This window comes from Artibeus jamaicensis, unplaced genomic scaffold (assembly GCF_021234435.1).
Source record: "Artibeus jamaicensis isolate MK-2021 breed Jamaican fruit bat unplaced genomic scaffold, CSHL_Jam_final contig_519, whole genome shotgun sequence".
Classification (NCBI taxonomy): Eukaryota; Metazoa; Chordata; class Mammalia; order Chiroptera; family Phyllostomidae; genus Artibeus; species Artibeus jamaicensis.
In genome coordinates, this window is record NW_026521871.1 from 9,738,332 (window position 1) to 9,753,908 (window position 15,577).

The 15,577-nt window shown below is 38.8% G+C and overlaps 1 protein-coding gene across 1 annotated transcript in view; it reads left to right on the top strand.

Moving 5' to 3' along the window:
• The window catches only part of ERC2 (ELKS/RAB6-interacting/CAST family member 2), a 982,831-nt gene that overhangs the window by 307,919 nt on the left and 659,335 nt on the right, over nucleotides 1-15,577 (top strand). The gene's annotated exons all lie outside the window — the stretch shown is intronic.

A 15,577-nucleotide genomic window follows, 5' to 3' on the forward strand; every position in this document is an offset into this window, starting at 1 on the left:
CGCTGCTGGCCTCGCTCCTCGTACCGGTCCAGCTGAGTATTTAGTTGTCCTTTGGACTCCGTATTGTCGATTTTTCGTGTGGCTTGGTTGTGACTTCTGTTAAAAATAGTTGTTCTTAGATTTGGTTGTGCACAGAGGCGAGGTCGTTCCTCCATCTACGTCTCCATCTTGGCGGAAGTCCAGAATACTTCTTTCCAGCCCCTTCTTGTCTGTAAGGTTTCTTTGGAGAAATTAACTGATAGTCTTATAGAAACTCCTTTGTAGGTAACTGTCTCCTTTTCTCTTGCTGCTTTTAAGATTCTCTCCTTAACTTTAATCCTGGGTAGTAATTATGATGTGCCTTGGTATGTGCTTTTTTGGGTCCAACTTCTTTGGGACTCTCTGAGCTTCCCGGAGTTTCTGGAAGTTTATTTCCTTTGCCAGAGTGGGGAAGTTCTCCTTCATTTTTTTTCAAATAAGTTTTCAATTTCTTGCTCTTCTTCTTCTTTTTCTGTCACTGTTATGATTCAGATGTTGGAGCATTTAAAGTTGTCCAAGTGGTTCCTAAGCCTCTCTTCATTTTTTTGAATTCTTGTTTCTTCATTTTGTTCTGGTTGAATGCTAATTTTTTCCTTCTGCTCCAAACCGTTGATTTGAGTAGCAGTTTCCTTCCCTTCACTGTTGATTCTCTCTATATATTCCTTTATTTCACTTTTCATAGCCTTCACTTCTTCCTCTATTTTGCATCTGTACTCAATACTTTGTGTGAGCATGGTGATTACCAGTGTTTTAAACTATGTATCTGATCAGTTGGCTATCTTTGTCACTGGAGCTTTGATCTGTTCTTTCATTTGGGCCTTTTTTTTTTTTTGGTATCACCATTCCTGTGATGCAGTAAGAGGGGGAACCTGAGGTATCCACCAGGGCGGGGCCACCCACCTGGCTGTTTTGTGGTGCTGTGTTTTGGAGAGGGGTCCAAGAGGGAACAGTGAGACTTATTCAGCTCTCTGTCAGCTGTCAGTCACTCCCGCTGCTACCGACAAGCAAAATTGAGCCCTTCTGATGTTGATTCCCAGGTGGGTGGGTTTGTGTATGTTCTAGGACTCTGTGGATAACTCTAACAAACTCTCCTGTGAGACTGGGAGTTTCTCCTACCACCTCAACCCTCACAGGTTTTTTCAGTCAGAGGTTTTGAGGCTTTATTTTTCTACACTGGAACCCCGGGTTGCTCAGTCTGTCTCACTCCCCAGTTGTTCCTTCCGCCTTATCTGCACACAAACATTGGACCACCTGCTCTGCTAGCCACTGCTTCACCAGGTCCATTGGCTGCTGCCTTGCCTGCCCTGGTCTTTCAGCTGCTGCCTTGCCATGAATGCTCTCTACTTGGCCATCCATCTCTGCCCCTCCTACCAGTATGGATGAATGTTTCTTTTTTAACTCCTTGTTTGTTGGACTTCCATACAGTCCAATTTTCTGTCAGTTTGGTTGTTTTTTGTTTTTAAATTTGTTGTTGTCCTTCTTTTGGTTGTTCGAGGAGGCACAGTCATATCACCATTATTAATAAAAGCCAAAAACATAAAAAACACAAATGTCCATTATCTTGTATGAATAAGCAAAATGTGGTATATCCAAGCAGTGGAATATTACCCATCAGTAAGAAGAATGAAGAACCTATACATGTACAACATGGAAGGGCCTTGAAAGCATTATGCGAAGTGATAGAAACCAATTGCAGAAGTCCCCACATATTATATAATTCCATTTACATGAGATGTCTAAAAAAGCATGTCCATGGGGGTGGAAATTAGATTAGTGGCTGTTAGGATTAGGGGAGAGGAGAAAAAGCAGTGACTGCTAGTGGGTACAGCAATTGGGTGATGGAAATATTCTGAAATTGGACAGTGGTGGTGGTTGCATGAACCACGCTGCAAAACATGAATTTTGTGGTATGCACATTACTTATCAATAAAACTTTTATTAAAAATAGAGATATTACAGAGGAAAGGATGAATATTTTAATTATTGAAAAGTTAAAAAATAAAAATAGGATTATAAAATAACCAAACGCAGAGATGTATATAGTATAAGGTTTATAGTAGTTAAACATTTAATATTCTTAATATATAAAGAAGATATATTTACCAATGTGAAATAAAAGCTTAGGAGAAAAATGTACCAAAATGTTGACACTAATTCTGGTTAGAGAGATTATAAAGGATTTTTTTCTCCTAAATTTTAATGTTATCATTAATGTGCATTCATTGTATAGGAATGGTCAGGAATTATTATTTAGGAAAAACAGTAATAAATTGTTCAGAAGAAAAATCATTATTCAAAAAGCTTGAAAATGCACAATTTCTTCTATTCTTGTTTTCTTTTGCTAAGCTGAACTGAAGAGGCTCCAAGGGGGAGAAGGTTAGGTTATTTATGACAATTGAGAATTGGCTTTGCTGCTTCCTGCTTCTCTGAGCCCCAGCTTTCCCATCTGTGCAATGGGACCATGATGCTAGCATGCATAGGATGTGGGGAAATTAAAATGGAGTTAGGCGCGGGAAAATCCCAGCACATAATGGATGCTCAAGGAATCCTTTTCTTCTCCATCCCTTCCCTTTCAGCCTGGAAATTGAGTTTTACCTGTAAAAAAGAGGTGGTACATTTGAGCAAGGACGACTAGAGAGAAAGGATTTAACAAACTTAATCCAGGGAAGTCTTAGCTCTGAATACACACACATAGTTTGCTTGTGGAAAGATTTTAAAAACATCTTTGAAAGGAGGAATGAGTGAAAAAAATAGCAACTCCCATTGGACTTGTGGCATAATAAATGACCTAGGGACTAAGCTTTTTGGCTGTTGGGCCTTTGGCAAGTCACTTGTCTCCTCTGGCTCTTGTTATTCTCATGGCATATAAAGGGATTGGATTTAGTGTCCTGCTTTCACAATTCTTTCAAGCCTGGAGGCTTGGTGGTGAGCTATTTGGACTCTCAAAGGACCTGCCTGGGTGTCTGAATTGACATGACATTCTTACAAAGTTTAAGTCTTTGCTGTGTTTGCTTCATCTTGGCCAGCCCTGCTCAGGCCAGCAGCCCTTGCCCTCCCCCTTGCTGGTGCTCAGGTTCCTAGCCTATTGTTTATGTAGGGATTGCAATTTCCTTATTGGCGTGCACCCCCGCCAGCAGGGTTTAGAAGTCAACCACAGGCCTCATGTGAACTTCCCCTTTCAAGTTTCAGTAATGACAGTGTGCTGGTCGTCACATGTCTCATCCCCAAGGCATGGTCCAGTTTCCACATCCATCAGGCCGCACTAGTGACTTGGGGTGGCCTGAATTCCTTGGGCGCCTGTTGCTTTTTCCATGAGACAGACGGGTTGAACACAGAAGGATTTGTGGTGTGTTTTAGAAATCCTAAGAATGAGGCCCCAAACCAGGGCTGCTGGGGACTTTAGGGTGGTGGGTTCAAAGGAATGGGAAGAGTAAGTTCAGGTTGCTAGAAGCCAAGAAGGAGAACTTCTTCACCCAGTCTTTTCCTAAAGAGCATTGGAAGAGAATAGAGTGATCGTATTACCAAGTTGTTATGACTCTTGGAATTGAAAAGTAGAGTTTCACTGAACCTCTGAGAATTCAAAACCTCTCTGCTCCCAATGTATGTGAACATAGGTGTTCATCCCACCTTAGGCTGGGCCTGGCCACAAACACTGAAGACTGCTCTCTCATCTGGAAGCCGTTTCTGAAATTTCATACCTCTTCCCCTTACCCTAACCTCTTCACTATTTTCTTTCCCCCTCACTTTGTGATTTTTAAAGGTGAAAATCTGTATGGAAAAAGGACCAAAGCAGCCCATCTTCTAGAGGCAAACATTCTCTGAAGCCAGTCTCTCCTGAGGTTGGCTTGGGGACCGACAGCCAGGTCCCAGGATGTGGCTTCCTTTTCTACTCAAGGGAAGCCTTTGTGGAAGGAAACATTCCAGATTATTAAAGGTGTAAAAAGTGATTAAAGAAGACAATTGAAGTGATACAAGCAAATTTTATTTAACATTTCATGAAGCAGGCAGTCTCCATTTGGAGAAATGAAAAATGGGGCCGAAGGAAGAGAAAAATAGAAAATATCTTAATAGCTGGGGCTACATAGTTCACTTTGTTTGGCATGAGAAGGAACAAGGAAATAAGTATAGAGTCCAGAGCTGGCTTGGCACTTGGGGACTGGCTGACTGGATATACTCTACATTTCTGGTCAATTGCAACACATACAGAGACTTGAAAGTTATCTAAGTTTTGGTTTGCTGATGTGGCACCCTGGGCAGAAGCAATTCCACCTTGGGCCTAGAAAGTTACTTCAACAAAGGGAAAACCTTAGGCAAGATATTTGCCTTCTGTAGATTTCCCGACCTTAAAATGGATAAAATAAGTACTAAATTCCTAGGGTTAGGGGGAAGAGTAATGAAATTTTTCTAGACTAGTGCTTCCATGAGTAATCAATAGGCATTAGCTGTTGTTGTTTTACTTGCATTTTTAACACTGGAATGGAGAAATGGTGTTTGCTTCTGTCCCATGCCATTCATTTTTGCAGGTACAGATAATGCAGATGTATTTATATTTTTAACATAAACAGGGAAGAAAACGTATAAAAATAAATCTTTTGATGTTTCCAAAGTGAGAAACTTACAAGTAAATACGGACTTTTGTGTCACCCTCCCTTCTAAAATGAAAACTCTGGGGGTGAGTCCAAGTTGGAATAGTTTTTACTCACTCCCCAGATGATTCTGATATTCCTAGTCCGCAGACTGGCATTGGGAAGCCTCTGCATTAGTGTGTCACAGACACATGGAAATGGAAGTGATTTGGGATTAGTGAGTGCTCCCTTCCAAGCACTGGGGATGTACAAATCTTCCAATATTCACTGAAGCAGCTTTATACGCGGGGCTGATATACAGCTGAGAGGCACAGGTACAGCTACCATGGTTGTTAAGATATTGAGGTATGTCCATGGTCATCCCAGAACACCTCCTCACTGGAGTCCTTACCCTGGGACCCCCTAATTCAGCAACTAAAGAGTTACACCCTAGCCCTACGGGGACTTTCAAAACCCAATTCCAGGACTCCAGGTGGTATCTGTTCTGGTTGGTTCTGGCCCTGTTCTGTACTGATTGTTGAAGGACTCAACAATCACCCCCTACTCTGTGGTATTTAAAGTTCTGGTTTTCATTTTCCATTTATGGTACCACAACTCCATTGAAACTGCCCTCATGTCACCAATGACATCCTAATATTTTTTCTTAGTCTTTAGTCTCTCCAAATGTTTCTTTGACTTATCTTCCTTCCTGAAACTTCACTCTCTTATTTTCTGTGACAGTTTCATGATTTCCATTAATTTCCCCCCTTTTTTTGTTTTGTTGATTTCGGCACCATTCCCTATCCTTGATACCCACCTGTGTCTGAGAATTCTTTCACTTCTAGGCTGATGATCTATCATCTCTATTGTCTCAACTTCCATTTTGGCTTCTGTTTTGATTATTAACTTTCCACAGGTCATCTCATGGCCTTTTTTTTTCTCTTTTTCTTTTTACCAGTTATAAATGACTCCCAGTCAGAAGCAAATACAGACTTTGGCTTGATTCTGAGGACCAGTGATCATCATTTGGTCTCACCTTCCTTCCCTTTCCAGCTCCTCTGTAACTAAAAGTGGTTTATCCTTGGTAATAAGCCCTGTGTTCTCTTATTTTTTAAGTTTATACTATTAAATATTATGTGCTGGACACCATGCTAAATACTCTTAACTTTGTGTGTATTGTTACTTCTGGCTGGAAAGAATTTCATCTTCTCTATTATAATCAATCTTACTTGTATTTGTCTCTAAACCCCGTAATAGGCTTCTGTGCTTTCTCTAGATTTCTTGACTCTCCTGTGGTGGTCTTACCCTTTTTTGATATATCTCTATCTATAGACTTTTAGAATATTATATGTAATTATATTTTGGTGTTATCTTTTACACTATCACTTGTATGTTACATTCTTCTTGTTACAGATGACTGAAACCCTGCTACTGGAATCTGGTATTTGGGGAAGTGGATGATGTAGACATAGCTGTGTCTGGCTATTCAAATGATGTTATAGGGTCCAGTAATTCAGGCAGACTTATTTCTTGGAATTAAAGAAGGTCACAGCCAACCACAGCCATGTATGTGTATTTTCTTTGTTGTTTGTAATCTCAGAAAATGAGAAACAAGCTCGGAAAAGGAGAGGCCCCTGTATATCAGTCCCTTAAAAGGACTCTTACTCACCTGATAGCATCATGAGCTCATTCCTGGATCAATCATTGTGTCCAGAGGATCCCTGGAACTTGCTACAGGGCAAAGTCACACATCAAAACCCCATTAAAACCACAGGGAATTGGGGGAAATGGAGTTCACAAGAAAAAGAAGCTGAGCAGACTGGCAAAGATGTAACAGATACATGCCACCACAGGGACAGGAAGGAAGGTGACCTTTATAGAGCACCTACTGTGTGTTCACTATGATCCTGGAAGGTTTACATGTCACTCATTTAATTTGCGTAACAACCTTAGGTTATAGAAATAGCAAGGTTAGGAACATGCTCACAAGTTAAACCAGGTGGACTAAAACTAGTAGCTATATATTGTCTTCTACATGTGTACCTGACAGAACTGGTGAAAGGACTTATGATAATAATGGCAAACCTTTACTCTCTGGGCAAGGTTCCATCATAGGTACCTTTCATGAATTATATTTTACTTGTAACTTTATTAACATGCTTTTGAGCATGGTCCTATTTCAAATATGTAAAAGCCTGCACCAGGATTTTCATCCAGGTTTGTAACTCTCTAAGGGTCAGCTGCATTGTTTTGTCTCTAAGTCTTTTTGTTTGACTTGAGTCCATTAACAAGCAGAAGAAATTTGTACCTGGAGACCAAAACTGCAAAGGCCACACATTATCTAGCAGAAATGGCTAGAGACACCTCTCTGCCATGGGTCGTTAGTCACATGCCAGAGACAGCATGCCTGAGAGGACAGACGCTTCCATGAAGAATGAGTCAGAAGGAGGAAAATGAGGCTACGAAGAGAAACATCAAAGCACCCTAATTGCTTTTAATTTGAACTAGCCCAACCTGATACTGTGCTTGCATATTTTGTTATAAAGAATTAGGTACCCTCTGAGCAAACAGACAAACAAAAAAGCAGCAGCACCACCAGAAAAGAGCATGTGCCCCGTCATCTTCTGATTTAGGTCATCAACTCTTTATATTTCAATAAGGCCCAAGAAGAAAAGTTTTAGATTTTTTTGTTTGGGTTTTTCTCATAATATGGCTAAGGCCCAAGTTGACTTTTTTTTTTTCTGTAGTGCTGAGCTTGGACTCAAATAACCATGGTTAATCCCACACAGTAAATACTTCCAAAGGCAGGGCATTACTCAGCTTAAGACCAAGGGCTGTTCAGTTCTGTTTGCAACTACAACTAGATGATTTTTAAAATTTAAGCCTTCAAGAGCCTCTGTGGTATCCAGTAATAATAGTCTAGAATTTTATTCTAAATAAAGTGTAATATAATTATGTAGGAACCTTTCCTGAACATTAGATCACATCTTCTTTCAAACCAAATTGGCCCTAACTTTGTTGATCAGTCTCTGTAGACGGATCACATCACGGTGAGTTTCATGCTTTGTAAAAACTGCCTCTGTTTTCTTTCCTGGCCTGATATTAAAATGAAACCAGCAATTCTTACTGTGTTTGAAAGGAAAGCACATTGTGACACTCAGCAATAACATAATTGTTACTTTTTGTGACTAAATGATGTTGCTTTTCTGATGTTCCACCCACTCACCATTTCAGTGTTCACAGTTCCTAGACAGGAATTGAAATCTGTTTTGTGTTTTATAAGGGACTGTAATGTTTGACAAACAAACAAACAACAACAACAAAAAAGAGTAAAAAAGACTGATAAAGATGCTCCAGAAGGTTTAATCCCAGGGTTTCTTTATACTTATGCCAAGTTGGGTAGCTCTTGAGAGTAGGTTCACATTTTTCTATATACACTTGAGGGGGGGGTAAAGTTCTCCTGGTCTCTTCAGCTTTGGTCAGTCTTGTCCCTTGTATATACTGGACACCTGCCATCATTTAAAACACCCTGTTCACCTGAGGATCTTCTGAGAATGCAGATTTATATTCCATAGTTGTTTTTTTGAGGCCTGACATCCTGCATTTCTAAAAATCTCTCAGGCAATGTCAATGAGTAACAAGGGTCTAGTGTGCCCTCCATGATGGGGATGCACTCCAAGATTTGTGAATCTTGTTGAGATCTACCTGGTAACTCACACACCTGGCAAAGTGAGTGGCACCCAGCAGATTCTTAATATATGTCTGTTGAATGAAAGAGCTCCCTGTGTCTGAGTTTACTATCAACTATAGCAGACATGTCCTAGAAAAATCCAGAAATTTTTTTTCAATCAAAGATAAAGCAGAAAGAAACTTATTTCAGTCTTCCCACCTGACTTTCATCCTCCTCGCTAGAGTTCCTGCACTCATGGGCTGGTGCTAATATTCATGGCTGGTTTAAGAATCAGCTGGGTGGGAGCATTGGGTAGTTCCCTACTAGGGGCTCAGTTCTGGTAGTTTACTTATTAGCTTCCCATCAAATACCTATTTTTATCTTTTGAATGACAGATGTAAAATAGTCTCGGGTATGAATCTTTAAGGAGTTGTGATCTGTAATTTATGTTCCAAATTTTTACAAGTATTATTTTATGAATATGTGAGAGGAAATTATTTGAAAGAGACATTCGATTCAGATATTTTTTTTTAACTAATGGGGAATGAAGCAAACACCTTTCAGTTGTTTTTTTTTCTCCCTAAACTTTCTCCCCCATATTCTTACAGTCTTAATCATAAAACAGTATAAAAGAAAACCAGTTTCATGGTTGTTGTGTCTCAAGACTATTTGAAAAATGCAACCTGAAACAGGAAGTGGTGAGTTCCAGGAGCATGGGATTCTCAGTATTCTTCCACTGTCCTGGGCTCCAAGCAGAGCTGAACACACCACTTTTGAGTGACAGAAGCTGACAAGGTGGTTTGGATATTTAAATCCCCAATTATTTTAAATTGGGTGTAATCATGGCGAGTTTTCCCTTGAAGAATCCAAATTATTGTTTTGACTCTTCACTTTTATATATTACTGTGAGCTTAATGTGACCATTAAAGTCCTAATTTATTTTTCCTAAGAATTGACTACTATAGGAATAATAGTAGGGAAATAAAATAAAATAAAATAAAATAAAATACCTTGCTGCAGGACTTCCCAGAGCCATGAATGCTACTATGCACTGGGAGCCCCAGTGGGTATTTCCCAGACCCGTTTGACCGCGGAACCTTCTTTCCACAGAGTATTTGGATTCTGTGGACATAAAAGGTATTCTGTGTTGTGTTTCACTTTCCCTGTTTCTGAGGAAGGCCTACAGTTCTCTGCTTTGAGAGCTTGCTTATTTGTGAAACATTATCAAGGTTATTTAAAAATCACTACACATATTATTTAAAAATACCAGTTTTAAATAATATTTAAAGATGTTCGGATGAAGAAACCTTTGATAATTGGGAGTAAAATGTTGCTCTACCTTCTAAAATTTTCCTTTTCATGATGTCATGGTGTGTGTCTTTATTTCATTTTTTTCTCTCTATTCCAGGCCAGTGCTTAGAGTCAGTGAGCATGTGCATTTAGTGTCTTTCCTAAAATGCAGAATCCAGAGACCACATTAGACATGAGGACTTATGAAGTAGCTTCCTTCAATGGTTCTACTTAACTATAAATAAGTTTTTAGGCATTTATCTAGTTTTAGAAGGATAAGCCTTCTTCTCCCTGAACTGCTCAAAGTGAGTCAGTCGGGAAACTGTGCCCATGGCAGCCATGTTGTTCAAATTATTTTTCCTGCTTGTATCTCCTCATGTCTTTCTCAGTTTCGGCATTTTGAGTATCTTCTTGGGCACAATAAATACACCATCTAACATGTTTATGTATTTACTATCTGTTCTCCTATCTAGATTTTAATGATATTCTCCTGTCTCCTTTTTTATATGCTCATAATTTCAGGTATAAGTTCTGCTGCCCTTATATTGACTTCCAATGTAAGAAAAGAAGTATTAATCAGAACAGAAAACAGTTAACCTTGTTAAAGTGACTTCCACAATACCCGCTTCTCTCTTTTCTTTTGTTTTCCTCCTTTCTCCTCCTCCTTCTGTTTTGGGACACCTATGGTTAAAGGAAGATAGAAGTTTGTGAAGAAAAGGAAAGTTGGTTAATTGAAGAAAATTAATTAAAGTTAAAGATAGTATTTTCAAAATGTGTTTAACCATTTGATGAAATTTTAACTCAGATGTTTATAATTCAAGGGGATTTTCCATGTTAAGATATTTCCTAGCTTAACTCAATTCTGATCTTTCTTTAGCAGTTGTGATTTTTTAAAGTTCAGTGAAAAACTCCTTGTAACCCATTTAGCAATTGGCATTTGTGGTCATTGCTAACTAAATAAAGCATCCAGAGTTGAATCAGAGGAAAGCTGAGGGGTTCTTCTTCTTTTTTTTTGCCTACATGATTGAGACCTGAAATTCAACCATATGCTATAAAAATGTAAGGTATGAGATATGAGGATTGCAAAGGGTATTGCAGTATACACATACATATTTATACATGTACACGTGTATAAATGTACATGTATATGTACATATTTATACATGTGTACATGTATAAATATGGTCACTTCAGACTTGGGTCTGAACTTCTAGGAGATCTATTTAGGAAAAGCAGAAACATTGGCCCTTCCTTCCACACTTAGCTTACAGTATACTCATAAATAGTCTGCTTAGATATTTGTAAATCTCATCAGTAGTCAACTTAGAGCTCAATAAAAGGAATGTATTTATATCATATTGATATTTCTGTGTTGCAAAGTAAAAAAGAATCTTAAGGCTTTAATAGGTATTAAATAAAAATGTTAATGGATATATCTGGGTGGTGGGATATTCGACAATCATAATCATCTACAGCTTTTCAAATTTTCTATAATGAGCATGTCTCAATTTTGTAGTCAGAAAAAATATTGATTTAAAAGACTTGTTTAAGAAACCTCTTATGAACTTTTAGAAGTTCTTTTTTATAGCCTTTTTATTATTGCTGCTCTTTTTATATACAGAGTTCTTATAGCTCAGAACTCAAATGAGTCACTAAGGATGACTCCCTAATTTGTCATCTCGGGCTGCCATAACAAAATTACCACAGACTGAGTGGCTTAAAAAAACAAAAAAAATTTTTAAATGTAATTTTTATTTTTAAATTACAGTTGATGTACAATATTATATTAGTTTCAGGTATAAAAATTAGTGATTAAACATTTATATAACTTACAAAGTGATCACCCTGATAAATCTAGTTTTTACTTGACATCACAGATACTTATTATAATATCATTAACTGTATCCCCCATGCTGTACTTTATATCCTCATGGAGTATTCTGTATCTACCAATTTGTACTTCTTTGTCCCTTCACCTTTTTGGCCCACCCCCTTGATCACCCTTATATCTGACAACCTTCCAAATGTTTTCTGTAAGTATGAGTCTGTTTCTTTTCTGCTTGTTGGTTTATTTTGTTTTTAGATTCCACATGTAAGTGAAATGATATGGCATTTGTCTTTCTCTTTCTGACTCATTTCAGCCAGCACAATATTCTATAGGTCCATCCGTGTTGTTGCAGATGGCAAGATGTCATTCTTTTTTATGGCTGAAATGTACTTCATTGTATATATGTACCACTTGTTCTTTATCCTTTCATTTATTCATGTACACTTAGGTTGCTTCCATATCTTGGCTATTGTAAATAATGCTGCAGTGAACATATGGGTGCATATGCCTTTTTGATTTAGGGTTTTGGTTTTCTTCAGATAAATACTGAGAAGTGGAATTGCTGGGTCCTTCTTTATCTCTTCTTATAGTCTTTGTTTCAAAGTCTATTTTGTCTGGTAGGAGTATTGCTAGCCTAGCTTTTTCTTTTCATTTTTATTTTCATGAAATATCTTTTTCTATCTCTTTGATTTCAGTCTCTGTGTGTCTTTCAGTCTTAAGTAGGTCTTAAAAAAACAAAAATGTGGGTAGCTTATATAAGGGTCTTGCTTTCTTACCCATTCAGCCAGCATATGTCTTTTGATTGGAGTATTTAATCTTACTTGCATTTAAAGTAATTGTTGATAGGTGTGTAGTTATTGATATTTTATCATTCATATTTTAAATCTTTTTCCTTATTATTTTTAAAGAAGATTGTTTAACATTTCTTGTACTACTGGTTTGATGGTGATGAATTCCTTTAGCTTTGTCATACCTAAGAAGCTCTTTATCTATCCTTTGATTCTAAATGATAGCTTTGTTGGGTGCAGTAATCTTGGTTGCATGTCTTTGCTTTTCATCTCTATTTTTTGCCAATCCCTTCTGACCTGTAAAGTTTCTGTTGAGAAATCAGCTGAAAGTCTTTTGGGGGATCCTTGTAGGTAACTAACCTCTCTTCTCTTGCTGCTTTTAAGATTCTCTTTTTGTCTTTAGCCTTTGCCATTTTAATTATAATGTCTCTTACTTAATATGGGCCTCTTTGGGTTCATTTCCTTTGGGATTCTTTGTGCATCCCAGATTTTTGTGCCTTTTTTCTTCATCAAATTAGGGAAATTTTAGGTCATTATTTCTCCAAATAGGTTCTCAACTCTTTGTTCTCTCTCTTTTCCTTCTGGTACCACTATGAAACAGATATTGTTACACTTAATGTTGTCCCAGAGGTCCCTTATATTATCTTTACTTATTTTTTTTTCTTTCTGTGGCTCTGATTGAGTGTTTTATGCTATCTCATCTTTCAATTGCTGATTCAGTCTTCTGCTTCATCTAATCTACTATTGATTTTCTTTAATGTAGTCTTCATTTCAGTTATTGTATCCTTCATTTCTGATTTTTTTGTGGTTTCTATGTCCTTTTTAATGTTGTTGAAGTTCTCACTAAGTTCCTTGAACATCTTCATAACCATTGCTTTGAATTCTGTATCTGGTAGTTTGTTTGCATACATTTTATTTAGTTCTTTTTCTGGAGTTTTGTTCTTCCACTTGGACCATGTTTCTTTGTCTCATCATTTTGGCTGCCTCCCTGTGTTTATTAAGTTAGGTAGATCTGCTATGTTGCCCAGTCTTGAGAGAGTGGTCTTGTGTAGTAGGTTTCCTGTAGGACCCAGTGGCATAGCTTCCCCAGTCACCCAAGCCAGGTGCTCTAGGTGCACCCCCTGCATGGGCTGTGTGCACCCTTCTGTTGTAATTGAGCCTTGAATGCTGTTGGTGCATCAATGGGGGAGATTTATCCCCAGACCTGTTGGCTATGAGGACGGCCATGACTACAACAGACTTGCTGCTATGCAGAAGCCAACCTCAAGGTACATAACTTGCTTCAGTGAGGCTCTGATGCCTGCCAAATCCACCCTTGAGTGTGTCACTTGTTGAGGCGGTTGGGTGGCACTCTGTGGTCTGAGGCTGGACATTGGGTTCACTGGGGCTGGTGCCTCCCAGGAAATGCAGGCCAAAGTCAGTGGCCACCTCTGCCTTCCCAGGGCCATAGGTCATGAGCTATAAAGTGATCTGCAGATGGCTGCTATTTGTGCTGGGTTTGGAGGTGCCCAGGAAATGCAAGGGTGTGTACCAAGTCCAGCTGCCACTAGTGCTAGGCCTGGGGCCACTGAACAAGAGGTACAGAGCACACTGCAGTCAGATGCTGCTTGTTATGAGTTTTGTGAGTTCTTGAGATATTTAGGAAATATGGAGCCTGAACCAAAACAGGCCATTTGTATGGAAAAGCCACTGAAAGTGGCTTGGATGGTCCTGCAAGTGGGTGGATGGGGTCTCAGGGAAGCACCAGGGCAGGGTGAATAGTGTGAGCCAGGTTGATGGAGACTCAGGTAAGGTTCTCACCTGCATCTGAAGCAGTAGGGCTTAGCAAAGGAACAGTGTCTGGGGGAAAGGTGCTCCTTCAGCCCCTGCCTTAAAGGAAGACAAATCAGTTCCACCTCTTATGTCCCTGGCGCCCTTTGGGCTGCTACTCAGTGCTGGAGCTCACAGCGAGTGAATCTGTCAGCAGGTGAGTCAGTGAGCAGGCCTTTTATGGGAAATGCCTGGGACTCCAAAAGCCCTTTGTCTTACTCCGTCACAATCCACTGGTTTTCACAACCAGAAGTTATGAGGACTTCTTTTTTCAGCGCTGGTGGTCTAGGCTGGCGAGACTGGTGTAGGGCCCAGACCTGTCGTTCATGAGTGGAGAACTGAAGTGGGGAGATATCCCTTCTCACTTTTTATCGCCACATGTGGGTGTGGGACCAAAGTGTTCCATGTTTCTGCCCCTCCTTCAAGTTCAGCATGGCTTCTTACTATAGCCATTGTTATAGTACTTCTGTCAGCTAGATTTTAGGTAGTTGTCAATGATGGTTGTTCTGCTGTTTAGTTGTAATTTTGATACAGTCATAGGAGGATGCCAGTAATGCATTTTCCTATTCTGCTATCTTGATTGGAAGCTCCAAAATTTTCAGAGTTCTGGAGGCTGAAAGTCTAAGATCAGGGTGCCAGCATGGTAGGATTCTGTAGAGAGCTGCCTTTTTGGCTGGCAGATGGTCCCCTTCTTGCTGTGTTCTCATGTTGGTGGGGCAGGGAGAGAGACAGAGAGAGAGATATCAAGCTTTCTAGTTAGTCTTCTCCTGAGGTCATTAATCCCATCATAAGGGCCCTATTTTAATGACCCATCTGACCTTGGTTACCTTCCAAAGGCCTCATTTCTAAATATCATCCTATTAGGGCACACAGTTTCAAAATATTAATTTTGGATGTGCACACACATTCAGTCCATAATACCCCCCTCACTCAAATTGGAAGTACATAAGACTTCAGAAATTACATCTAAAACATAAAAAGACTGGCAGGCTATACATAAAAGCATTAGTGATGATTATCTCTGCATGGTGGGATTAGAAGGGATTTTCTCTATTTTCAATGAGTTTAAAGTGTATTTTATAACTGGAAAAAATGCAGTAAATGCTGTTTTTAAAGGCAAATGGAATACTATAGAATGTGTCAGTCCATACTCTTGCAAAATTTAGCATCTCTTTATTTCATCTTCTTGGGTTTTTTTTCCTGAGAATTAGTAGAATTTGTTTAGCATTGTGAGCTCTTACATCTTGGCACATAGATAGTGGAGCCCAATAAGTGGCTGTTGCCGCTCCTTGTTTTCCTTTTAACTATGATGACAGTGTTAATGATAATAATGATTACATACTACAGGAAAATAAAGTAGAAAATAGCCACAAAGTCAGAATAGAGTCATTTGTTTTAAGTTATTTTAATGAATTAGTTATGAATTGAATAGCATAGTCATTGTCTTTACTTTTAGAACTCTTAGTATTTTAGGTCCTAGAAAATTAATTGTTAAAAATTAAGTTGGTGTTGTATTTTTAATTATTATTCAGTTATAAATGTATATAAGCTCTTGGAATTGTACAATTAGGTGGTGGTTGGATGGTGATGGTGAGAAAACGTAAAGTGA